General features: G+C 42.3%; 1 pseudogene; it reads left to right on the plus strand.

The window, feature by feature from the left end:
- The first annotated feature begins 11,614 nt into the window (after window positions 1–11,614).
- Window positions 11,615–12,454, plus strand: LOC110130944 (large ribosomal subunit protein uL1 pseudogene; annotated as a pseudogene).
- Window positions 12,455–27,721: the final 15,267 nt, after the last annotated feature.

Consider the following 27,721-nt stretch of genomic DNA (forward strand, 5'->3'; position numbering starts at 1 on the left):
TGCAGGTGTTTAGTTTTCCATGTGCCACCTATTGAAGACTCTCTTTTATCCATTGTATATTCTTTCCTCCTTTGTCATAGATTAAGTGCCCATAGATGCATGGGTTCAGGTTTATCTCTGGGCTTTCTATCTTGTTCCATTGACCTATATTTCTGTTTTTGTGTAAGTACCATACTGTTCTGATAACTATAGCTTTGTAGTATATTGTGAAATCAGGGAGCCTGATTCTTCCAGCTCCCTTTTTCTTTCTCAGGATTGCTTTCACTATTTGGGGTCTTTTATGTTTCCATAGAAATCATAACTTTTTTTTCTAATTATGTGAAAAATGTTATGGATAATTTGATAGAGATTACATTAATCTGTAGATTGCTTTGGGTAGTATATCATTTTGACAATATTGACTCTTCTAACCCGAATTCTACCAAGAATGTACTGTATTTCTTCATTGGTCATCTCTTATTTCTTTCAACAGTATCTTATAGTTTTCTGAGTACAGGTATTTTGCCTCCTTTGTTGTTGTTGTTCAGTTGCTCAGTCGTGTCCAGCTGTTTGCATGAACTGCAGCACACCAGGCTTCTCTGTCCTTCACCATCTCCTGGAGCTTGCTCAAACTCATGTCTGTCCAGTTGATGATGCCATCCAACCATCTCATCCTCTGCCATCCCTTTCTCCTCCTGCCTTCTATCTTTCCCAGCATCAGGGTCTTTTCTAATGAGTTGGCTCTTTGCATCAGGTGGCCAAAGTATTGGAACTTCAGCTTCAATATCAGTCCTTCCAATGAATGTTCAGGGTTGATCTCCTACAGGATTGACTGGTTTGATCTTGCAGTCCAAGGGACTCTCAAGAGTCTTCTCCAACACCACAGTTCAAGAGCATCAATTCTTCAGTGCTCAGCCTTTTTTATGGTCCAACTCTCACATCCATACATGACTACTGGAAAAACCATAGCTTTGACTATGTGGACCTCTGTCCACAAAGTGATGTCTCTGTTTTCAATATGCTATCTAGGTTTGTCATAGCTTTTCTTCCAAGGAGCAGGTGTCTTTTAATTTAACAGCTACAGTTGCCATCTGAATTGACTTTGGAGTCCAAGAAAATAAAGTCTGTCACTGTTTCCATTGTTTCCCCATCTATTTGCCATAAAGTGATAGGACTGGATGCCATGATCTTTTTTCCCCTTGATCTTCATTTTTTTAATGTTGAATTTTAAGCCAGCTTTTTCACTCTCTTCTTTCACCTTCATCAAGAAGGTCTTTAGTTCCCCTTCCCTTTCTGCCATAAGGGTGGTGTCATCTGCATATCTGAGGCTATTGGTATTTCTCCTGGCAATCTTGATTCCAGCTTGTGCTTCATCCAGCCTAGCATTTCGCATGATGTACTCTGCATAGAAGTTAAATAAGCAGGGTGAAAATATACAGCCTTGATGTACTCCTTTCCCAATTTTGAACCAGTCCATTGTTCCATGTACTATTCTAGCTGTTGCTTTTTGACCCGCATACAGGTTTGCTGAATTCATTAATGAGCTCTAGTAGTTTTGTGGTAGTATCTTTAGAATTTTCTGTGTATAGTACCAATTTTATCTGCAAACATTGACCGTTTTACTTCTTCTTTTCCAGTTTGGATTCCTTTTCTTTTTCTTCTCTGATGGCCATGGCTAGAACTTCAGAACTATGTAGAATAACAGTGGTGACAGTGGACATCCTTGTCTTATTCCTGATCTTCTCAGGAATGCTTTCAGCTTTTTACCATTGAGAATGTTAGCCTTGAGTTTGTCATATATGGATTTTATTATGTAGAGGGTAAACTCCCTCGTGCCCAATTCCTGGAGAATATGTTATCATAAATATGTGTTGAATTTTATCAAAAGCTTTTTCTGTGTCTATTGAGATGATATATTTTTTAATTTTTCAGTTTATGAATGTGTGTTAATATGATTTATTTGCAGATATTGAAAAATCCTTGCATCCCTGGGATAAATCCCACTTGATCATGCCAAAAGGTCATGTATGATTCTTCTAATGTATTTGGATTTGTTTTATTAGTATTTTGTTGGGGACTTTTGTGTCTGTTTGTCAGTGATACTGGCCTGTGGTTTTCTTTTTTTGTGTGGTATTTTTGCCTGGTTTTGGTATCATGGTCATCATGGCATACAGAGTTGAGCCTGGGAGTGTTCCTTCCTCTGCCATTTTTAGAAACGTTTCAAAAGGGTAAGTGCTAACTCTTCTCTAAATGTTTGGTAGAATTAGCTTGTGAAGCCTTTTGGTCCTGGACTTCTTTTTTGGGGAAGTTTTTATTTATTTTATTTTTTAAAATTTTATTTTGTTTCATTTATTTTTGGCTGTGCTGGGTCTTTGTTGCTGCCTGCAGGCTTTCTGCAGTTGCAGCGAGCAGGGACTACTCTTCACTGTAGTGGGTGGGCCTCTCATTGTGGTGTTTTCTGTTGTTGCACAGCACAGGCTTTAGGCATGAGGGCTTAAGTAGTTGTGGCTTTTGGGCTCTAGAGTGCAGGCTCAGTAGTTGTGGCATAAGGGGCCTAGTTGCCCTGTGGCTTGTGGGATCTTCCTGGACCAGGGATCTAACCAGTGTTCCCTGCATTGGCAGGTGGATTCTTAACCACTGGGTCACCAGGGTAGCAATCCCTACTGGAAGTTTTTAAACTATAGTTTCAATGACATGATCCTCTACATAGAAAACCCTAAAGACTCTACCAGAAAATTACTAGAGCTAATCAACGAATACAGTAAAGTTGCAGGATATAAAATTAACACACAAAAATCTCTTGCATTCCTATACACTAACAATGAGAAAACAGAAAGAGAAATTAAGGAAACGATACCATTCACCATTGCAACAAAAAGAATAAAATACTTAGGAGTATATCTACCTAAAGAAACAAAAGACCTATATATAGAAAACTATAAAACACTGATGAAAGAAATCAAAGAGGCACAAACAGATGGAGAAATATACCGTGTGCATGGATTGGAAGAATCAATATTGTCAAAATGGCTATACTACCCAAAGCAATCTATAGATTCAATGCAATCCCTATCAAACTACCAACGGTATTTTTCACAGAACTAGAACAAATAATTTCACAATTTGTATGGAAATACAAAAAACCTCGAATAGTCAAAGTAACCTTGAGAAAGAAGAATGGAACTGGAGGAATCAACCTGCCTGACTTCAGACTATACTATAAAGCCACAGTCATCAAGACAGTATGGTACTGGCACAAAGACAGAAATATAGATCAATGGAACAGAATAGAAAGCCCAGAGATAAATCCACGAACCTATGGACACCTTATCTTCGACAAAGGAGGCAAGGATATACAATGGAAAAAAGACAACCTCTTTAACAAGTGGTGCTGGGAAAACTGGTCAACCACCTGTAAAGGAATGAAACTAGAACACTTTCTAACACCATACACAAAAATAAACTCAAAATGGATTAAAGATCTCAATGTAAGACCAGAAACTATAAAACTCCTAGAGGAGAACATAGGCAAAACACTCTCCGACATAAATCACAGCAGGATCTTCTATGACCCACATCCCAGAATTTTAGAAACAAAAGCAAAAATAAACAAATGGTACCTAATGAAACTTAAAAGCTTTTGCACAACAAAGGAAACTATAAGCAAGGTGAAAAGACAGCCCTCAGATTGGGAGAAAATAATAGCAAATGAAGCAACAGACAAAGGATTAATCTCAAAAATATGCAAGCAACTCCTGCAGCTCAATTCCAGAAAAATAAATGAACCACTCAAAAAATGGGCCAAAGAACTAAACAGACATTTCTCCAAGGAAGACGTATGGATGGCTAACAAACACATGAAAAGATGCTCAACATCACTCATTATCAGAGAAATGCACATCAAAACCACAATGAGGTACCATTACATGCCAGTCAGGATGGCTGCTATACAAAAGTCTACAAGCAATAAATGCTGGAGAGGGTGTAGAGAAAAGGGAACCCTCTTACACTGTTGGTGGGAATGCAAATTAGTACAGCCACTATGGAAAACAGTGTGGAGATTCCTTAAAAAGCTGGAAATAGAACTGCCATATGACCCAGCAATACCACTTCTAGGCATACACACCGAGGAAACCAGATCTGAAAGGGACACGTGCACCCCAATGTTCATCACAGCACTGTTTATAATAGCCAGGACATGGAAGCAACCTAGATGCCCATCAGCAGACGAATGGATGAGGAAGCTGTGGTACATATACACCATGGAATATTACTCGGCCATTAAAAAGAATTCATTTGAATCAGTTCTAATGAGATGGATGAAACTGGAGCCCATTATACAGAGCGAAGTAAGCCAGAAAGATAAAGACCATTACAGTATACTAACACATATATATGGAATTTAGAAAGATGGTAATGATAACCCTATATGCAAAAAAAGAAAAAGAGACTCAGATGTATAGAACAGACTTGTGGACTCTGTGGGAGAAGGCGAGGGTGGGATGTTTCAAGAGAACAGCATCGAAACATGTATATCTAGGGTGAAACAGATCACCAGCCCAGGTTGGATGCATGAGACAAGTGCTCGGGCCTGGTGCACTGGGAAGACCCAGAGGGATGGGGTGGAGAGGGAGGTGGGAGGGGGGACCGGGATGGGGAATACATGTAAATCCATGGCTAATTCATTTCAATTGTAGTGCTTGTGATTGGTCTGTTCATATTTTCATGTTCCTGATTCAGTCTTGGGTGGTTGTACCTTTTTAAGAATTTGTTCTTTTCTTTTAGATTGCCTATTTTATTGGCATATAGCTGCTTGTAGAAGTTTCTTATGATTCATTGTATTTCTGTGGTGTCCACTGTAACCTCTTTTTCCTTTCTACTTTTACTGATTTGAGGCCTCTCCCTTTCTTTTTTGATGATTCTGGCTAGAGATTCCTCAATTTTATCTATCTTTTCAAAGAACCAGTTTTTAGTTTTATTGAACTTTTCTATTGTTTTCTTTGTCTTTTCCATTAGTTTCTGCTCTGATCTTTGATTTCTTTCCTCCTACTAATGTTGGTTTTTATTTGTTCTTGTTTCACTAGTTCTTTTAGGTGTATGATTGGGTTATTTATTTGAGATCTGTTTTATTTCCTAAGGTAAGATTGTATTGCTATAAACTTCCGTCTTAGAACTGCTTTTGCTGAATCTCATAGGTTTTGGATTGTCATGTTTTGTTGTCATTTGTCTGTAGGTATTTTTTTTTATTTCCTCTTTTATTTCTTCAGTGATGCATTGGTTGTCTAGTAAGATACTATTTATCTTCCACATATTTGTGTTTTTTTCACTTTTCCCCCTGTAACTGAATTGTAATTCTCATCTCCTAGTGTTATGATCTGAAAGGATGCTTGATGTGATTTCAGTTTTCTTATATTTACCAAGGCTCCATTTGTAGCTCAAGATTTGATTTATCCTAGAAAACCTTCCCTGTGCACTTGATAAAAAAGTGTATTTTACTGCTTTCGAATTGAATGTGCTATAAATATCAATTAAGTCTTTCCAGTCTAATGTGTCATTTAAGGCCTGTGTTTCTGTATTTGTTTTCTGTCTGGATGATCTGTTCATTGATGAAATTGGGCTATTAACATCCCCTATTATTATTGTGTCACTGTCAGTTTCTTCTTGTATGCCTATTAATATTTCCCTTGTATGTTGAGGTCCTCCTCTTTTGGGTGCTTGCATATTTACACTTGTTCTGTCTTCTTCTTGGATTGATTCCTTGATCATTATATAGTACCCTTCTTTGACTCTTGTAACAGTCTTTATTTTAAAGTCTATCTTGTCTGATATGAGTACTGTCACTCCAACTTTCTTTTTATTTCCATCTGTGGAATATCTTCTTTTTTCCCCTTCATGTTGTTGTATGTGTTTCCAGATCCAAAGTGGGTCTCTTGAAGACAGAAAATACATGGGTCTTGTTTTTGTTTCCATTTAGCCAGTCTATGTCTTTTGATTGGAGCATTTAATTTGTTTACATTTAAGGTAATTATTGATATGTATGTTCTTATTGCCATTTTGTTAATTGTTTTGGATTTTTTTAAGTTCCCTTTTGTCATTTTTTGTTCTCTTGAGATTTAATGATTAACTTTACTGTTGGGTTTTGATTTCTTAGTCTGTGTGTGTGTGTGTGTGTGTGTGTGTGTGTGTGTGTGTATCTATTGTAGATTTTTGGTTTGCAGTTACCATGAGGTTTTAATATAGCAGTCTATATCCATACTAGATAATTTTAAGTTGCTGTTCTCTTCATTTCTAATGCATTTCCAGTATTCTGCATTTGTCCTTTCCTCTTCTCATAACCGTCGGTGTTGATATCGTGTTTCTTTGTGGATGATTTTCTATCTTTGCTTTATGCATGCCTTTATTGGTGAGCTTTCCCATTCATATTTTTCTTGAGTTTAGTTGTGGCCTTTTCCACCTAGAGAAGTTCCCTTAGGATTTATTGTAAATATGGTTTGAATTTGTAAATATGCTGAATTCTCTGAGCTTTTGCTTGTCTATAAAGCTTTTGATTTCTCTGTTGATTCTGAATGAGAACCTTTCTGGGTATTCTTCCTTATAGATTTTCCCTTTCATCACTTTGAATGTATTGTATCATTGCCTTCTGGCTGCAGAGTTTCTGCTGAAAAGTCAGCTGATAACATCATGAGGATTCTTTTGTATATTATTTGCTATCTTTCCTTTGTTGCTTTTAATATTTTTTGTCTTTAATTTTTGTCAATTTGATTAATATGTGTCTTAAACTATTCCTCCTTGAGTTTGCCTTGGATGGAACTCTGTGCTTCCTTGACTTTAGTGAATGTTTTCTTTCTCATGTTAGGGAAATTTTCACCTATAATCTCTTTAAATATTTTCTTGGGCCCTTTCTCTCTCTCTCATCCTTCTGGGATGTTTATAATGTAAATGTTGGTGCACTTAAGGTGGTCCTAGAGATCTCTTAGATTGTCCTCATTTCTCTGCACTCCTCTTTCTTCATTCTGTTCCAAGGTTGCCATTTCTACCATTCTGTCTTCCAGCTCACTTATTTGTTCTTCTGCCTCACTTATTCGCCTATTGATTCCTCCTAGTGTATATGTTTTTTAAATTCTATTTATTGATCAGTTTTGGCTGAACTGGGTTTTTGTTGCTGTGTGTGGGTTTCCTCTAGTTGCAGCAAGCCAGGGCTGCTCTCTAGTTGCGTTCACAGGCTGCTCATTGTAGTGGCTTCTCTAGTGCAGAGGCTGGGCTCTAGGGCACACAGGCTCAGTAGCTGCGGCTGTTCACCCCCAGAGTGCGGGCTCACTAGTTAGAGCACACGGGCTTAGTTGCCCTGCAGCATGTGGAATGTTCCCGGACCAGGGATTAAACTCATCCGCTGCATTAGCAGGTGGATTCTCAACCACTGGACCAACAGGGAAGTCCTAGTGTGTTTTCATTTCAGTTACTATATTGTTCATCTCTGTTTTGTCTTTAAACCCTCTTTTTCCAACATCTTTTGTATCTTTTCTATCTGTGCCCTATTCTTTTTCTGAGATCTTGAATCATATTTATTATAATTTCTCTACATTCTTTTTCAGGGAGGTTGCCTATCTTCATTTAGTTGTTTTTCTGATTGTTTTAAATGACGTTCCTTTGTCTGGAACGTATTTCTCTGCCATCTCATTTTTCCTAACTTTCTGTGTTTGTGGTCTCCTTTTTGCTGGCTGTAGGGTTGTAACTCCTCCTGCCTCTGGTATCTGCTCCCTGGTGGGTGTGTTTGGTCCTGGAGCTTGTGCCGGCTTCCTGATGGTAGAGACTGGTGCCTGTCAACTGGTGGGTGGAGCTGTGTATTGTCCCTCTGGTGGGTAAACCTGTGTCAAGATTTGTTTTTAGAAGTGGCTGTGAGCTCATTATGACTTTAAGCAGCCTGTCTGCTGATGAGTAGCCCTGTGTTACTCTCCTGCTTGTTGTTTGCCCTGAGGCATTCCAGCACCGGAGTCTATATGTTGTTGTGTAGGACCAGGTCTTGGTGGGAAAATGGCAAATTCTGGGAGAGCTCCTGCAGATCAATACTCTCTAGGGCCTCTGCTATCAGTATTCTTGCCTCCACAGTGAGCCACAGCTGACCCTCGCCTCCCTAGGAAACCCTCCAAGACTTGTTGCTAGTCCCAGCCCAAGCTTATATGGAATTACTGCTTTGTGCTGCGATTCCACATACATGAAACCTCATATGTTCCCTCCAAGAAAATTGTTTGTTTCAGATCACCAGCCCAGGTTGGGTGCATGAGACAAGTGCTCAGGCCTGGTGCACTGGGAAGACCCAGAGGGATCGGGTGGAGAGGGAGGTGGGAGGGGGTACCGGGATGGGGAATACATGTAAATCCATGGCTGATTCATTTCAATGTATGACAAAAACCACTGCAATGATGTAAAGTAATTAGCCTCCAACTAATAAAAATAAATGAAAAAAAAAAAAAAAAAAAAAAAAGAAAATTGTTTGTTTCACAGTTCTGTGGAGCTCCTGCATTCATGGCCCACTGGCCTCCAAAGTAAAATGTTTTGGGGGTTCCTCTTCCTGAAGCCAGACTCTCAGGCTGGAAAGCCTGAATTGGGGCTCAAAACTTTCACTTTTATTGGAGAACCTCAGTGATATAATTATTTTCCAGTTTGTGGGTCGCCCACTTGGTGGCTATGGGAGTTGATGATGTGACAAAAATGTTCATCCTGTCATCTTGTTGCCCCTTCTTTGTCTTGAGTATAGCATATCTTTTTTGGTAAGTTCCAGTCTTTTTTGTCCATGGTTGTTCAGCAGTTAAGTTGTGATTTTGGTGTTTTTGTGAGACAGGTGTGCTTAAGTCCTTCTACTTCACTAAGTGACTGCTTTCGGTCTGGATGCTTTCTCTTTCCTCAGTGTGTTCTGGCTGCTTGCCCCCTGGATATGGACTGTGCAGGCGCAGCAGCCCTTGCACCGTCTCAGGACAGCGTGGGCAGCACTCGGCATCTGCTTGCAGGTCTCCTGGGTGAGGCTTCCCTTCACGCACTCCAAGGACAGCGTGGGCAGCACTCGGCATCTGCTTGCAGGTCTCCTGGGTGAGGCTTCCCTTCACGCACTCCTAGGACAGCGTGGGCAGCACTCGGCATCTGCTTGCAGGTCTCCTGGGTGAGGCTTCTCTTCACGCACTCCTAGGACAGCGTGGGCAGCACTCGGCATCTGCTTGCAGGTCTCCTGGGTGAGGCTTCCCTTCACGCACTCCTAGGACAGCGTGGGCAGCACTCGGCATCTGCTTGCAGGTCTCCTGGGTGAGGCTTCCCTTCACGCACTCCAAGGACAGCATGGGCGGCACTCGGCATCTGCTTGCAGGTCTCCTGGGTGAGGCTTCCCTTCACGCACTCCAAGGACAGCATGGGCAGTGCTTGGCACCTGCTTGTGAGGCCTGTAGTAGCGGCCTGTGCCACCTCTGGACCCTGTAGGAGGAGTCCTGTTACCTTGGAGTGCTCACAGATTAAGAAGCTCTTATGTTGGTCCCCCTTCTTTCCTCATATGCCACTGCAGTGACGGCACCTTGCCTCTCCGGCAAGCCCTTGGTTCTTCTGAACGTACCCTCAGTTGCCATAGTTCAGCCTCTTCAGGCTCCCTCCACACAGCCAACCCTGGTCCTCTCCCTGGGTCTGACCCCTGAAGCCTGCGCTTGAGTACCCAGCCCTCACCCACAGTAACAGACAAGAATTTCAGGCTGGGGAGTGCAGTACCAAACTTTTATGCACATTGCTCTTTATTTTGCCTTCTGCAAACCGGGTTACTGTGCTCTCCCCCTAGGCTCTAAAGCTCCCGCTCTGTCCAGGCTGATCTCCCTAGGTGATGAGGGGACTTTCCAGGGTGTGGGAACCTTTCTTTCTTCACAACTCCCTCCCTGGGGTGCAGGTCCCATTCCAGTTCCTTTCTTTCTCTTCTTCTTGTCCCATCTGGTTATGTGGAGCTTTTCTTTTTTCGTCCGTGCTGCATAGTTTGTTGACTCTTAGTTCCCTGAACAGGGATTGAATCTGGGCCACCGTGGCACTGAAAGTATCGAATCCTAACCATCGGATTGCCAGGGAATTCTGCTTGGAGATTTTCTGGCCATTTTGGAAGTCTAGGTCTTCTGCTAAAGTTCTGAGTGAATTGTTCCATTTGCAGATATGTTTTTAATGCTTTTATGGGAGAAGCTGAACTCCCCATCATCTACCATCTTGATCCCCACCCAGCTAAGGTTTTTAAAAATAAGATTCAATTTTAATTTCACTTCATTTATAACTTTATTTCTGGATTCTTAATATTTTAACACAGAGTCAGACACAGCTGTTTCATTTTCTAAAATCTATCAGATTTTTATTTTTTACTAAAATCCAGGAAATTCCTGCATTAGTTTAGTTTTTCTCCAACTTAAATTTGAACTAATCTGCCTGAAGTGTAATGCCAGTTATCTTATTCACCTGATTATCCTGATTATTTTCTAACAATATATTAAAAGTTTTGTAAGAACCATAACTGTTCAGATTTTTTTGGTGTATCGCTGCTAGCTTGTTTGAACTGAAGCTGTGTAGGATTCCTTGCTACCTGTCAATCTTCTGCATACTTTTGGTGACATTTATAGAGTCATCAGTATAGTTTCTAGAAGATGCTTTGTCATTAACAAGCAGTTATGGCTGGCTAAGTTTGTCTTCTCGTTACCAGGGAGGAAATATTTTTCCACCTAGGTGCTTCATTCTTCAACTTAATTTTTTTTTATCATACACATGACTGCCTTTTATCATATACAAGACTCTAGATTCCATCATGGAGACTGGCATCTGTTCTTTGCTATTGCTATGTTGATCTGTTGTAGGCCATCACCTCCCTCTCTGTCCTGATAAGAACATTGTTATCAATGTTTGGTGAGCAAGCCAGTGATTGCATGATTGTAATGATCTTGGGTGGGCTTGGCCTGCAGCAGCTTGAAACAGGGCTTTGGTTCCCGGCCAGAGATTGGGGTCAGGTCGTGGCAGTGAGGGCACCAGATCATAGACACTAGACCACTGGTCAGTGACAAGGCCCACCCAGTCCCTTCAGTTTTGCAGAAAAGAATTCCCACAGAAAGGGAAAGTAGTAAAACAAGTAAAGTGTTTATTAGGAGGGAGAAGAGTACAGTATGTGTGGTTAGACACCTGGGTGGACCCAGAGAGAGAGTTGTAGCCTCATGGTAGTTTGAATCACTTTGATAACAGCATTTCCTCCAGGTTCCCTTTATTCGGTCATCTTTGCCTGGTTGTCAGTTCGCGTTTGGTTTAATCTCAGGGTTCTCGCCTGTGTGCCTGTGCATCTCTAAGCCAAGATGGGTTCTGATGAAGAGGCTTATAGGTAGTTGCATCACTTACTATGAGGTGATGCCCTATCTCTCTTGGCCTCCAAGGAGCCTTTCTGTGCATGTGTAGTCAGGGAGTTCTCCGTAACTTTGAGAATGAGGAATATGTGGTCTTTTATCTCTTGTCTGGGCAAGGCCTAGCCTCCTCCATCATCCTGCTCTTATGGAGTTTCTGTCTACGTGGGAGGCTCATCTTTCTCCTGCCTCAGTAAATCTGTTGGTCACCATTCCTTTGGCACAATCAGGATCTCCAAACCAGTCACCATGGAAACTGTTTTTTGTGATGTCAAGTTGTTTAACATCCACTGTTCTGTAAGCTAAGGATGCCTATCTTTTTCTGTAGTTGAGCTGACTTTGTAAATAAAATTCCATGTCCTAAGATCCTGAGCTTTGGGCTTAAGTACATGTGAGTTTAAATCTCAGCTGTAGCTCTTTTCCAGTTATCGTGGTGTAGGGAACCATGAGCAGCAAAGTCTCCCACGACACCCTCTATGAGGCAGTGGGGGAAGTCCTGCACCGGAACCAGCGCAAGTGCAGGAAGTTTCTGGAGACTGTGGAGCTTCAGATCAACCTGAAAAACTATGACCCTCAGAAGGACAAACGCTTCTCAGGCACCGTCAGGCTTAAGTCCACTCCCTGCCCCAAGTTCTCTGTGTGTGTCTTGGGGGACCAGCAGCATTGTGATGAGGCCAAGGCTGTGGATATCCTCTACATGGACACTGAGGTGCTGAAGAAAGTCAATAAGAATAAGAAACTGGTCAAGAAGCTGGCCAAGAAATATGATGCCTTTTTGGCTTCAGAGTCTCTGGTCAAGCAGATTCCCCAGAATCCTGGGCCCAGACCTGAATAAGGCTGGCAAGTTCTCTTCCTTGCTGACCCACAATGAGAACATGGTGGCCAAAGTTGATGAAGTGAAGTCCACGATCAAGAAGGTGCTGTGTCTGGCAGTGGCTGTTGGCCACGTGAAGATGACAGATGATGAGCTTGTGTACAACATCCACTTAGCCGTCAACCTCCTGGTGTCCTTGCTCAAGAAAAATCAGCAGAACGTCAGGGCCTTGTACATTAAGAGCACCATGGGCAAGCCTCAGCGTCTGTACTAAGGCACAACTTAATAAACCATACTAAACCAAAATAAATAAATAAATCTCAGCTGTAACACCAATAGTTCTGTATTAAGCGCACACTACCTCTCTTGCTGGGTTATTCTAGGATTAGGGATAGTTATCTGTAAAACACATGTTGGTTACTTAAATTGTAGCTGTTCTTGGTATGACCTTCTAGCCATAATCCATGCCTTTGAAAAACTGAAGGGAACTAAAGAGTTGATTTGCACAAAGGTAAACTAGCAGAATATTTGACGTTGTCCTGGGAGAGCCCATCATGGTAGGTGAGACAGAAAAAAGACAAGGACTGGTGCCTAGTGCAAATGCAGTTGTCAGTTTGGAACGGTGCCTCCCTGGAGACGCACAGTACAGACTTCTAAAGGCTAGATCACCCGAGGTGAAAGCTTCTGTTATTTAGAAGAAATACAGGTAAGGTAAGAGGTAAGGTAAGGAGATCATCAGCTACAAGTAGAAATTCTCACTGGTTTAAAACAAGCACTCCAATCAGATTGTTTACCTGTGAGTGTAAATTGATTGCCTATGGTGGTTATACATTTAGGGAGAAGATTATTTCTTAAAATTTTGAAGCTTTACAGAAGACATAAGAAAGATGGATATTTTGTTTTCCTCAGTGGGAGGAAAAACCCTCATAATACTGTTATCACAGTGTAATTCTAATTGAGGTTTAGGGTTGATTAGTTGGTCCTTCAGAGCGTGCTCTGCTTTGGGGAGATAGAGACAATCTCTCTTGACTTGTCACATGAGGTTGATTATAGCAAAAACCTGTGTCTAGGCCCCATTGATACACTGTTCATACCTTGAAGAGTGGACTCAATATCAGGCCTTGAAAAGATTTTGAGTATTTCTTCTCTGAACTTGCATATGAGCAAGCTGTGTGAACCTGTTTTTACTGTGTCCTGTATCTGGAAGAGAAAGGAACACCATGGAATCTGAAGGCTTAAGTAAGAGTCCAAACTCTTGACTCTGTTCCACATTTAAATTAGGTCTACCTGTTTGTTTGTTTGTTTTTAACATAAACTGGCTCATTAATACTATTGCTAAAAATCAAGGTACCTTCTTGAGAAATGGCTGTTTTATTGTGTGTTTGCTTGACTTTGTCCCCTTGGGAAGGAGAATAGTATAGGGACTTAGACCAAGTTGGACTGTTGCATTAACCTTGACCGTGAACCCTGCCCCACACTCATTTCAGAGGACCAGGTGTCACCAGGACTAAGATGGTTTCACACAGGCAACTCAGTTCATTTCTGAAAAACTGAAATGCTAAGGGCTTTTGCTGTTTGAGCTGTTGCAAATGACTATCTTTCATTCTCAGCCTGCTCTGTAGTTGACACAGGTGCAAAGTCTTTCTGTACTCGAGTCCAGGATGCCAATGTCAATTAGCTCTTTAGTGAGTATCTGCCAGGATCTTTGCATGTGGCTCTGAAGGTTGAAGAGGTTGGACAGTTTACTGCCCCCGGAGTTGAGCTCTGCATGGCTTGTAGGACTATGATAAAAGAGCCCCATACCTGCCTCAAATGCGGAGTGACAGGGGTTTGGAATTCCCTTTCTTATGGTAATTGCATTTCCAGCCTCAGCTTATTTGGCAGAAAAGGATGGTCTGACTTTTTCTGCTGATCAGTTCCTGCTGAACAGCAGCAGTCAGGAGTCCTTGCTGTAAGAATTCTAGGAAGTGTACTACGTCTCCATCTTCAGTGCTGAGTCCCATCAGTAATAGTGTGGTCCAGACTCAGGACGAAGCTGCTGAGATGCTGCAGGTTTCCTCACAACTTCTCCTCTGTGAACCCTGCAGGAGTTGAATGATAAGGCCCCTACACTGCGAGTTGGTGGAGTAGACTTTGGTGGGGGGATGAAGCTGACTTGGAGATCTGTGATCAGAGCTGGCTCCAGGCAAGGCTGCACTGGAACTGGTTTGCTTCCAACATTTCTCCACCTGCTGCTTCAGACGGGGCTGTTTAGGTTAGAAGAGACAGCAAACTGCCTTAAATAGTTTAAATGAAAATAAAGACGATCTAGTGGCTCGTTTTACCGAAAAGCATATGATTATAGTTGGCTTCCAATGATCAAATGATGACATTAGCATCTAGTCTCTTTCTCTCTCTCTCTCTCTCCTCCCCTGCTCCCCATTTCCCTAGTTGTCACCTCTGCTTTCCTCTGTGTTGGCCTTGTTCCCAGGCAGGTCTTCTGCATCTGCTGGTCCCCAGCATCTCTAGGCATATATCCCACAGGCCTAGCTAGTAGTTCCAAAGAAAGGTTTCCCAATGCTCTAAAACAATCAAATAAAACAAACACCAAACCAAACCAAAAATGTAAAAATAAGGCAACACACACACACACAAATAACAAAGCGTTGTGTCTTCATGGTCTGATTAGTGATATGGGCTAATCTCTGAATCAGTGTTGTAGCCGAGGGAATGGAATCCTCTGATTGACCAGACTAGGGTCACGTGTTCATACAGGTTAGGGAATGTCCATCCTCAGCCAAGTAGGTTCTGAGAGATGGAAGATTAGTTTTCAAAGAAAAATCGAGATGCTGACAATGGAGGGAGAAGGAGGAGTGTTTGGTTGAGAAAACAGGAGCCATTAGATGGGCCTTTTCACCTCTCCCTTCCTGCATCTACCAGGCAGAGTGGGGCATTTACCAAAATGTCTAAAAGCCTTACAGATATCAAACCTTAACAAATGTGTTTCTGCCCCTACTCACTTGACCTTTTCATAACATTTTATGCTGTTGACATCCATTTCCATTTAAAATTGTCTCCTCTGTTGACTTGCACAACACTATGGCCTCCTTGTTCTCTTTCTACATCCCTGATCCTCAGAGATCTTTCAGGAGCAGTGTAACAGGTAACTAGTAACATTTCTCTCCTCGAATTCCTGGGTCGCCCTTCAGTCCAGCATCTCTGTCTCCACAGCCCCTTCAGTAAGGGCCTCCTCCTCACTCATCTGTGATGCTGCCATCCTTTCTTTTTTTTATTTTTTGTATTTTGCACTGGATCTTCCTTGCTTTCTGCAGACTTTCTATAGTAGCAAGTGGGGACTACTCTAGTTGTGCACATTGCAGCGGCTTCTCTTGTCGGGGAGCACAGGCTCTGGGCATGCAGGTTTCAGTAGTTGTAGCTTCTGACTTCTAGAACTCGGTCTCAGTAGTTGCAATGCAGGGGCCTCGTTTCTCCATGGCACGTGAAATCTCGGACCAGGGATTGAACCCTGTCCCCTGCATTCGCAGGTGAATTCTTATCCATTGCACCACCAGGGAAGTCCCTGCCATCTTTTCTGCTAGCTCTCTTTGCTTGCAGTTTTTTATGCTTCTTCAATCTCTCCACCTAACTGCTTCCAGATCCTCCTACATCCCTGTCTGAACTGCCTCTGTTGTTTCCCACTTGCCCATAGATGGTCAGAAGAGGCCCTCCGTTCATTGTCCATAGTGCCTGGCTCTTGGCGCACTTCTTCCTTGATTCTCTCTGAATTTCCATCACTACACACAGCTTGTGGATCCCATAGTGCACTGATTGTTTTAATTCTGCATGCTTTTGCATATGATATTAACTTTGCCTGAGATATTTGTCTTCCAACTTATCTGCCTGGGAATCCCCTATGGGTCTTTCAGAATCCTCTTCAGGCATCATGTTCTCTTGGAAACTTTCTGTAACACTCTTACCACCCTACTCTTGGCAGAACAAATCACTTTCAATTCTGTATTAATCTGTATATACTTTATATCATTCAATGTCTGTATCTTATTTATTTACATACATGCTTAAAAAAAAAACCAAAAACCTGACAAGATGCCTTTGGGCAGGACCTGCACTGAGCCAGTCTCCGCCACACAACAATGGTACACGATTGGCTGATTCCAGTTTCTGTTCCTTCCTGGCCACTCAATGTATTTGAGTTTCTCTCCAAACCTTAAACAAACGTTTAGTATATAAAATTCAGGGCTTCCCTGGTGGCTCAGATGATAAAGAATTTGCCTGCAATGTGGGAGACCTGCGTTTGATCCCTGTGTTGGGAAGATCCCCTGGAGAAGTGATAGGCTACCCACTCCAGTATTCTGGCCTGGAGAATTCCATGGACAGAGGAGCCTGGCAGGCTACAGTCCATGGGGTCACAAAGAGTCAGACACGACTGAGCGACTTTCCCTTTTTCTTTCATGTAAGATTTAGGGTAGTAACCTTGTGTCTTTTTCACTATGCTTATCACATAGTAAGTTTTCAATGGATGACTAGATGGGTGAATGGATGAAAGAATCCACAGGGCTGTCCAGAAGCACCCCAGTTTTCGTGTGTATAGTTTCTTGTCATTGCAGTCGCACTGAGCACTGAGATTCAAGTTAGGTGGGTTTCCTGTGGTCATCTCACCCCTTAGAGGCAAACCTTAGACTGGAATATGGATTTTCTTTTTAAATGACTCAGGCTAAGGCTCAACTTATTACAGCACTTGAACTGAATCACTCTTCATTTCTTGGAGAGATTTGGAGTATTTTTCTTCTAAAACCTTGGCCAGTAACATGTCAAGATTTCAACATTGGATGCTAGTAGTCCTTAATGTATAAATCTCAACAAAGTCAGGACAACTGAAGAATAAGTTATAGAAATCCTGCGAATTGGGAGAGGTTTTTTGTACCTCTTTCCACACTACTGAGAATCAATGAAATTGCATAGGAGGAGGGAGATAGAAAAACATAGGAAGAATGTGAGGGAAAAGAGTAACAAAAAATAATAAAAACTATTTGTTTGTTTTTCTTTCTTTCTCCTTCTAGCACCTCTCTGCCACAATCTCTTAAGGTCTTTCTGATCTTCTTCCATAGCTTCAAAATTCTTGTCCTCTTTTGTCTTTTTCTTCCCCACACATCCATTGACTCTCAGCCTTTAGTTGTTCGTGTCTCTAAGCACTCTCTGAAGGAGGAGTATGAACTTAAACACAAAAAGAACACTTTCTGTGAGGAACCTTTATGTTTTCGGGGCCCTGCCCCATATCCCAGCCTCCTTCTGTATGTTGGGCCTGGTAGAAGGTGGGAAACACCAGTTGTGGAAATTGAAAAAGTCATATCCTTTTGATTCCTGGACACTAGGACTGATCTCTGGTGGCGCTGGCCTGCAGCAGCTTGAAGCAGGGTTTTGATTCCTGCCTAGAGATTGAGGTCAGGTCGTGGCAATGAGAGGGCCGAATCCTAGCCACTAGACCAGTGGTCAGTGACAAGGCCCTGGCCCCTCGGCCTTGCAGAAAAGAATTCCCACAAAGATGGAAAGTAGTAAAACAAGTAAAGAGTTTATTAGGAGGATAAAGAGTATAGTACATGTGATAGACACGGCGGGGGGTGGGGGGTGGCACTGAGAGTTGTGCCCTTGTGGTAGTTTAAATCATTTATATGGAGCATTTCTTCCAAGTTTTCTCTGGCCAATCATTTTGACTTGCTTGCTTCTGAGTCTGTATTTGGCACTTCTCAGGATCCTTGTGTGTGTGCATGCTCATCTCTCAGCCAAGATAGATTCCAGTTAAGAGGCCTATGGGTAGCTTAGCATCATTCCATTTTGACCTCCAAGGAGCTTTCTAGTTAGGAATGAGAAATATGTGGTCTCTTATCTCTTATTGGAGAAGGAAATGGCAACCCACTCCAGTATTCTTGCCTGGAAAATCCCACGGACAGAGGAGCCTAGTGGACTATAGTCCATGGGGTCGCAAAGAGTCAGACACAACTGAGCGACTTCACTTTCACTTCTCTTATCTCTTATTTGTGTGCAGGGTCCAGACAGTTGTCTTGTTCTCTCAGTTGTGTTGCTATTGATATTTTGGAGTTTCTGTCCACAGGGGACAAACTTCAATTGCTCACACTGGGGGCGGGTGGGCGGGGGTTCATCTATTTCCTGTCTCAGGACCTTCTGAGCTCAGCCTATCTGACCATCCCATCCAGGACTTTGTGTCTGGAGTGAGTGTCACAAAGAAGCAAGGACAGTCATGCCGCCGCCGGCAGTGGTGGCTTGAGTGTCCCTGACAAGTTGCAGGGTCTCCCTAAGCAGGCTTCTCTTGTTCCAGCCTCCCAGCTTCCCTGGGTTTGTGCGTATTTTCCAAAGCCCCAACCTTTTCCCTGAATTCTGTGAGCTGTTGGACATTCTTTCAGTTAACTCCTTCTTACTCAGTTAGCAAGATGGATTTCTTTTGTTTTCAATCAGAAACCTTGACTGGCAACCTCTCCTTATCAGCATAGAAAAGTACAGAGGAATATGCAGTCTTGTCTTGTGATACTTCCTGCCTAAATCCTCCTCACTATTTTATTCTTTCCTTTTAAAATTCTTCTTCTTGTCATTCTGTATCTATCAATACCTCCTTTCAGCTCCATTTCAGTTCAAGCTAATGGATTAATCATGCCAGATGCTTGTGTTATATCTGAATCCTGAATAATCAGCTTTCTTCTGTATGGGATTGGCAAGTGTGAAAAATAGTGGAAATCTCTTTACATAGAATATAAACACCTAATATTTGATAGCCAGGGAATGTATTTCCATGACAACAGGATGCTTAGGATTTTAGACAAATAAAAAGATGCAAGTGTACTTAAAATCATTTTTTTCTTCTATAGTATGGGCAATAAGCATACTTCTGATTTAATACTGGCCTGCAGAACTCATTTTAGAAGTCAAGAAAATGTATTTAATAATAAGATATCTTACTTATTATGGATTTTCTAAGACAAAAGCAAATTTCTCTCTCTCCTTTCCTCCCTCTTTTCAGGGACAAGGGTAGACGTTTTCAATTGTATCTGTCAAGACAGGAATTATCTCTCCCTCTCTCTCTCTTTTTAAACAATTCATTTTCTCCATAAACAATGTGAAACGTGTTTAGTACAAATAGTTTTCAGAGCAGTTATAATGAGACACATTTTAGGATAAAGAATGTTTTTGACTCACAATCTGGTTGCTCCCTGCCCCTCATGTACTGCTTTCTTTTGTTCCTACCCAAGTGGGCCTCATTCCTGCCACAGCACAAAGAACCTTTAAAATGACTCACTCACTATGTCTGCAGCGCATTCAACCAGATTATTAGTGCCCTGGTAACTTTAATTACTGATCAACACTTTGCTGTGATAAAATAATAATAGCTACCATTATTGGACAAGGACTTACACATATGTGATCTCAAATCCTTAAACACCCTTGCCAGGAGGGGTTAGTATCCCTTCTACATATGGAAAGATAATTTGCCCAAGGTCACAGAGAGTCAGAATGTGAGCCCAGGTCTGTGACGCTGAGAAGCCTGTGCCCGTTTCACTTTTCCATACTGCCACTACTTGCCTGATATCTTCAGAAGAATTTTTTTTTTTGAGATATGATTGACAGAAAGGATTATATTAGTTTCAGGTGTACAGCATAGTGATTTAATATTTGTATATATTGCAAAGTGGTCACCACAATGAGTCAAAAAAAAAAGTCTAGTAGACATCCATCGGGGTTCCCAGGTGGTACAGTGGTAAAGAATCCACCTGCTAAACAGGAGATGTAGGTTTGATCCCTGGGTTGGAAAGATCCCCTGGAGAAGGAGATGGCAACCTACTTCATTATTCTTGCCTGGGAAACCCCATGGACAGAGGAGCCTGGCAGGCTAAGTCCATGGGGTCACAAAAAAGAGTTGGACGCCACTTAGCAACTAAGACAAAAACAAAAAGAAGAAGAAGACATCCATCACCATGCACGCGTGGTGAGTTGCTTCAGGTGTGTCTGACTGTATTTATAGCCTGCCAGGCTCCTCTGTCTATGGGATTCTCCAGGCAGGAATACTGGAGTGGGTTTCTGTGTCCTCCTCCAAGGGATCTTCCTGACTCAGAGATCGAACCTGCATCTCTTATTTCTGCTGCATTGGCAGGTGAGTTCTTTACCACTAATGCCACCTAGGAAGCCCATCCACCAGCATACATAGGTACAGTTTTTTTTTCCTTGTGAGAAGAAATTTTTAAGATCTATTTTTTTTAGCAACTTTCAAATATACATACAATAGTGGTTACTATAGTCTCCATCACGTATTCTATATCCCCTGGACTTATTTTATAACTGGAAGTTTGTACTTTTTGACAGACTTCACCTGTGTTCCCCCAGCCCCCACTTGACCTCTGACAACCATCAGTCTATTCTCTATATTTATGAGCTTGTTTTTTTCCCTTTTTTTATATTTCAGATATAATTGAAATCATATTGTATTTATCTTTCTCCATCTGACTTACTCCACTTAGCATAATGCTGTCAAGGTCCATCCATGTTGTCAAAATGGCAGGATTGCTATCTTTTTTATAGTTGAATAATATTCCATTGTGTATGTGTGTATTTTCTTTATCCATTCATCCATCAATGGACACTTGGGTTAGTTCTATATCTTGGCTATTGTAAACAGTGCTGCATTGAACATAGGTACTGACATCTTTTTGAGTTAGTGTTTTCGTTGTTTTTCAGATGTTTGCCCAGAAGTGGAATTGCTGGGTCATGTGGTAGTTCTATTTTTAATTTTCTGAGGAAGGCCTGTACTGTTGTGCACAGTGGCTGTACCAATTTACATTCCCACCAACAGTGCGTGAGGGTTTCCTTTCCTCCACATTCTCAACAGCCCTTGTTATCGCTTGTCTTTTTGTTAACTAGCCATTCTGATTGGTGTTGAGGTGATATCTCATTGTGGTTTTGATTTGCATTTTCCTGATAAGTAGTGATAGTGACCACATTTTCATGTACTCATCAGTCATTTGTATATTGTCTTTGGAAAATTGTCTAATAAATCTTTAGCCATTTTAAGGTTGGATTGGCTTTTTGCTGTTGAATTAATGATTTTTTGTGTATTTTGGATATTAATCACCTATCAGGTATATGATTTGCAAATATTTTCTCCTATTCCTTAGGCTGTCTTTTCACTTGTTGATGGTTTCCTTTCCTGTGCAAGATAATTTTATGACAATAAGATAAGTTCCCTTTAACTAGTACTTACATTTTATCACTTAAAAAAAATAAACAGACAAAAAACAAGGAAAATTTTTAGTGCCTGGAAATCTAGAGAAATTAAGTCTTTAGAGCCTTTTGCTCTTACTAGTTCCTATTGTATACACAGTAGCAAAGAAATAAAAGCAACAATGCCTTGAAATTAAGACTGCCTCCTTCCTTGGTCAAGATAGTAGAGCAGAGATTTGCAAAAAGCAAATAGGCTCTGAATGATTTCTGATGAATCAGCCATCGTTCACTGTTCATTAGCAATGCCATTAAAAACCACCAGTGTTGAGGTTCTTTGTACTTTGCAAGGGACTTGTATCTGAGGCACGGGTGCCTTTAAGTTGCCCCTGGAGTGATAGATGCCACATTTGATGGTAGGGTAATAGAAATAGGCTCAGGCAATAGGCAAGGCAGTAGACAACAATCCTGAATCTGGTTTCCTAACTCACCTTCTGTCCCGACTGCTTGGTTGCCAACTCAGCTTGGCCTTGGGGTTATTGCTTTCAGGAGCCTCCCAGAGTCCTCATGGGAACACGCAGGTCTGTGGCCCTGACTCTGGACTGTGATCCCGGATCCTTAATGTAGCATCGTCCCTCATCCGTACCTCCTGGTTTGGACCCCTGCCCAGCCTGTACACAGAAGGGGCAGCCCTCCACTTGAATATCTGATTGGGTTTTTGCAGGGAGTTCATTCTCGTTTATGACTTGGTAAGCTGTGAACTTTAGTGATGTTTTGGATGATCCAGAGGTAGTTAAATCATCTAGTAATAAAAAATCTTTTTATTTTAACTTGTTGGTATAATTGTGGGCCCAGCTTATAAAAATCATGTCTGGGTACAAGTTTCTGATGAGTCAGCCTTCGCTCTTCACCCCAGATGCCCACACATTTTACACTTCTGTGAACAACAACAAAAAAAACACACTTCTCTTTTCTTGTGGAGCAGAGGAAGTGGATTTGGAGGAACAAGAATGAGATTGGAGACTATTGTGTCAAGAGGGAAGCTTCCTTCCTTAGAGAAGGAGTCAGTGACTAACTTTGGACAAGGGTGGGGCTGTGTGGTGAGGACCGAACAGGGTTTGTAGCAGGATGCTCCCTTTTGGTGTCTGTGCTGGGGCCTGTTGGTCCTGGGCAAGGTGGGAGCAAGGGGAACTGCTGGAGCCCTGAGACCTTGGTGGGCACCAGGGGCTGACTGGATTACAAACTCGAGTGTGAAGCAGCAGGTAGCATCCTGGAGCGTGAAAGATTGTGTCACAGGTCTCATATCAGCACCTCTGTTCACAAACCATAGAGGCCCAAGGAAGACATTTTCCCTCTGCTTTACCTCTCCATATATAATAACATCACGACAAATCATAACACGTTGGTAACATTTATGGAGCATTTTACTTTGTACCAGAGACTTTTTTGAAGTGTTTTATGTGGATGATCTCCTTTCTACCATTTGTGGTTGATAAAACCATCACCCCTACTTTCCTGATGAAGAAATATAAAGTGAAAGTAAAGTGAAAGTGAAGTCGCTCAGTCATGTCCGACTCTTTGTCACCCCATGGACTGTAGCCTACCAGGCTCCTCCATCCATGGGATTCTCCAGGCAAGAGTATTGGAGTGGGTTGCCATTTCCTTCTCCAGAGGATCTTCCTGACCCAGCGATCGAACCCTACAATGTCCCCTGAATTGTAGGCAGACGCTTTACCGTCTGAGCCACCAGGGAAATGTAAAGGTTAAGTATAATGCCCAAGGTCATATAACTAGCACAGCAAGATGTAAACTACACAAAAGCGTGTAAGCACATAAAACACTGTTCTCTGTTTCCAATACCTAAAATTTGGGACTAGTTTGGAAAACTAGTTTCACTTTTGGCTGAGGAGTTGTTGACGCAGTCTAGAAGCTACACAGAGCGGGCCTTATACGGAGCTCAAGTGCCCACTGTGACCCACATGGAGTCTTGAGGAGCATTCCAGGTTCTCCAGGCTGAGTAACTCTTTCCATCCTTGCCTCCTGTTTCTTCTGCTCAAGTTCTGATCAGAACAAACTTTGTTCATGCTTCTGGATGCCTTAATCCTTCCAGCTTCTTTGTTCATTTTGCCAAGGCCTGTTTTCTTTACAACATTAAAATCTTCCTTATTTTTCAAATCCCAATGCAAATGCTACTCTTTCACCAAGCATTCATTCATTCAATTTATTAAATGCCTAGAATATGTGAAGACTCTCATCTAGGCCTAGTTCACTGGGTCAAGAGTAATCCTGAGATCATGACTATAATGATAATGTAGTAATACAATCAGCAATGGTAGCCAACACATGTAGGATTTATGTGTGTCAGTACTGTGTTGTGCTTTATTCATATATACTTATTTATTATGTAACACTTCCCATATTATGTTCTATTTATAGGCATGTCTTGGTTTTCTGATAAGATTCTGGAGTCCATGAGTCCCAGCTCTTACTCCTTCTTACTTTTGCTGTGTAGCTATATCTAGGACATACCTAGATATAGATGCCTGGGATAGTGACTTGGACATAGTATGAACTAAATTGCATTTGAGATGAATTTGATGTATATCCATATTCATCTACATCCATGCACCACCTTAGTCCCCTCATAGAGATTTCCAATGTCTCTTGAAATGTCAGAAGAGCTTACAGTTTATGGGCCTGCATTCTTGCCTTTTAATGTTTTGTTAGAGCTAGCACACCAGAGTGGTTTTAGTTGGGGCGCCTGCTGTCAAGTTTTCCACAGTTTCCACTACTCTATAATGCCTTGTACCAAGCCCTGTCGCATTGGATTTTTGACTCTTGTGAAGCTAAAGGAGAATTTAGATTCCAGCTACAGGTTGGTCCCCTCAGGGCAGAAAGAGTTGCAGCCACTATAAATGTAGACACGTGGGCTCTCTATTCCGTTACTGTTCCACCAGCAGGATTTTTTTTTTCAGTCAGAAAGATGGCTCATTTTCGAGCACCAGTTTGGCAGCGGCTGGGCTGTGTCTGAATGATGCAAAGAGTCATTTGAAGCTCTGATGCTGTGACACACGCCAGATGACTTTAACAAGCTTCCCGTCACACGGCCTTGGCAGAAGATGGAAAAACACCACAACAGACCTGACAGTAACAAAGCTCTGACAAGAGGCTGTGGAGGGGGGTTGAGCTCTGAAGTGCTTCTCAGCACGTCTGCACTGGGGGTGGAAGCCCGTCAGCCCTCCCCGAAAAATGACACCTTTTTGATGTTTGACAGTGAGTCTCTGAAGATGCTGCTGTTTTTCCTTGGCGTTCATGGCATTCACCAATATGTGGCCTAAGCCACACTGGGCTGCGCTTCTTTCCATGCCTCATTCATTTATTCAACAAACGTAGAGTGCCTACTATAGTACCAGGCTTGTGCTAGAGGCTTTGGACATAGCAGTGAATAAGGAGAACAGTAAATGAGTGTACAAATAAACAAAATGGATGATTCTAGTGATAAATGCTGTGAAGGGAATAAATAAAGTGATGTGACAGAGAATACTGGTGGGTGGGTGTCAGGCTGCTTTGGAGAGGGTGTGCAGAGAAGGCCTGAGGAGGGGGCATTTGGAGACTGAGAAGAAAGCTCCTCTGGCAGAGGGTAAGTACAAATGGGAATGAGATGAGGAGGAACTTGGCATTGTTTGAGGAACAGAGAGGAAGCCAGTATGGCTAGAACTGTGCTATGCAGAGCACCAGTCTGCCACAAGATAAGGAACTTGCACCAGATTGTAAGTCTGTGCACCATTTCCTTCTCAAGAAAAGACTTACTATATTAAAAAAAAAAAAAAAAGTCAACTACAGTAAAGAACATGGTTAGTAACATAGTTAATTTAAAATCTGGTTTTTTTGGGGTTTTTTTTTGGTATCGCATTGCAACAGGCAACAAAAAAATCCTCAGACTAAGACAACTCCATGGACTAAGCTTTGTCACTGGTCTGGAGTGTAGTGAGAGAGTAGGGCAGGATGGGAAGGTGTGGTTATAGAGGTGGACAGAGCCACATCTGGCCCAGGTGGACAAGCAGAGAATAATTCTTTGCTAAAATCCAGTAAAATGTAGGTAAAAAAAAGTCAAGAGACTTTTTCAGATCGTTAATGAGAATTTCAGCATTTGAAATATTCCTTAAAGAACAACCCAGCTCTATTGAGGTGGGGCTGGAAAAGTCATCCATTAGTTGACTCAGGAATTCAGGTATTTGTTTATGAACACCAGCTTCACATTGTATAGAATCACATCTCAGTAGATGCATAGAGCATGATCCAGGTATGTGTTCATTCTGAAAATGCCAAGAGCCAGTGGCTGAGATTGAAGACTGGTGGGCCACAGGCATGTTTTGTTTGGTCTACGTAACTGTTTTGGTTGTTTAGTTGCTCAGTTGTGTCCAGCTGTTTTGCAACCCCATGGACTGCAGCCTGCCATGCTCCTCTGTACATGGGATTCTCCAGGCAAGAATTCTGGAGTGGGCTGCCATTTCCTTTTCCAGGGGATCTTCCTGGCCCAGGGATTGAACCCATGTCTTCTGTTTGGCAGGCGGATTCTTTACCACTGAGCCACCTCGGAAGCCCAATCTATATAATAGTATTGGGTAAAAAAATAGAATTAACTGCCAACATTAAAAAAATAAAACTTGAATATCTTGCAGAGCTGAGCTTGTACTCCCACAAGAAAGACTCTTAGAAGGGGGAATGGGCTTACCCAGTGCCCACCACCCCTTCATCTTCTATGTGACTTGTATGTTAATTGTGGATAATGTTATAGTAACAAATGGCTGAAGCACCTCAGAGACTGACTAAAAAGGTATATTTCTGACTCACATTGCTTGCCCATTGTGGGTCGACCAAGGTTCTGCCCCATATCATCTTCACGCTAGCACCAAGCCAGGGAGAAGTGTCTCTGTGGAGCGTCACTGGCCTTGAAGTAGGAGGAGAGGGAGGATGAAGACAAGTACACTGCCTACCCACATGGCCTTGAATAGGTCAGGGTTTCTCAGGTTTTTCCTTAGATGCTCTTTATTTACTTGCTTTCAGCCCCACCTTGCAAGGCCCACCCACTGTGGTCACTGTGCTAGTATTCCAGGCTGTGAGGCAGCTCCAGCTCTGCTCGGCACTGTACCTAGGCGCTGAGTCCAGTGGGTGGGGTGTGTGTGCCCAGACTGAGCCATCAGTGCCTATCACAGCATCACTGGAGTCTGGTGAGACAACTCTAAAGAGCAATAAGCGATGAGGCCTTTACACCCTCTGGGCACCCTGCTCTGCTCCTGGGACTGTGGAAAACACAGTCGTTGTTCTTGAAGTGCAGGGTGTTCAAGGATGTAGACTTGAATGCTGGGTGCTCATGGGGTGCTCATTTAGTTCACCCGAGCTGCCAGGGTGAGCTGGCATCAGCAGGGCAGGCTTTGTGAGGAGGTCAGAATTAGGAGGGACTTAACACAAGGAAGGTGAAGAACACTGAGCATGTGTTGCAAGTTTCAACTGTCTTCACCTAAATCTAGAATCTTTGGAAGCAAGACAGCTTGTATTATCTTGTGGAGGTGTTTAAATACCTTTGAAATGTTTTAAAGTTTTCTAATGAAATTGGCACTTCTGTTAGGCTTCAGTTTCACTGTGAAGACCAGGTGCCCTTTGGAAGCAGGGGAGGGTGGCTTCAGTTTCACTGTGAAGACCAGGTGCCCTTTGGAAGCAGGGGCGCTACCCTCAGAAGCTCGGGTTGTTCCTCTCCTTCCTTCATGGCTTGCCCTGTTCTCCAGGACACAGTGCTAATGATGGGCTGGAGCAGCTTTGTTTCCACAAGTCATTCCAGGGTTTCCTGTCCTTAAGAGCCCTGGATTTAGATTTCACCGAGAAGCCATTTATGTCCTCCTTGTTTTGAAGGCAGTGGGCAGGAAATTGATGTATCCTGTCCCTAGGAGAGCACTTGAAAAGTGGCAGGTAGTGAATACATGTTGTTGAATGAGATGGATAGATGGATCTGGAGAGCCACATGATTCATTTTCCTCTTCCCGGTCACTCATTCCTTGATTCCATTTTCTTCTTGACTCCAAGAGAGGCAGGATGAAAATGAGGTAGATGTTTGGCTTGGTGTAAAGAAAGAAGAATTTAAACAGGATCTCATCAGTTCACCTTCTTGAATAAAGTAGATTGAGTCTGAGAAGCCACAGGGAAAGGAAGGACCGTGGTGAACAGTAAAACACAAGCTTGTCTGAAGGCAGGTGTGTTTCTGCTCTACCTGGTTGCTGACCTCAGGCAGTTCAGAAACAGCACTGCCACCTCTTTAGATTTTAAAAAG

Source organism: Odocoileus virginianus, chromosome 7 (genome assembly GCF_023699985.2).
Source record: "Odocoileus virginianus isolate 20LAN1187 ecotype Illinois chromosome 7, Ovbor_1.2, whole genome shotgun sequence".
NCBI lineage: Eukaryota > Metazoa > Chordata > Mammalia > Artiodactyla > Cervidae > Odocoileus > Odocoileus virginianus.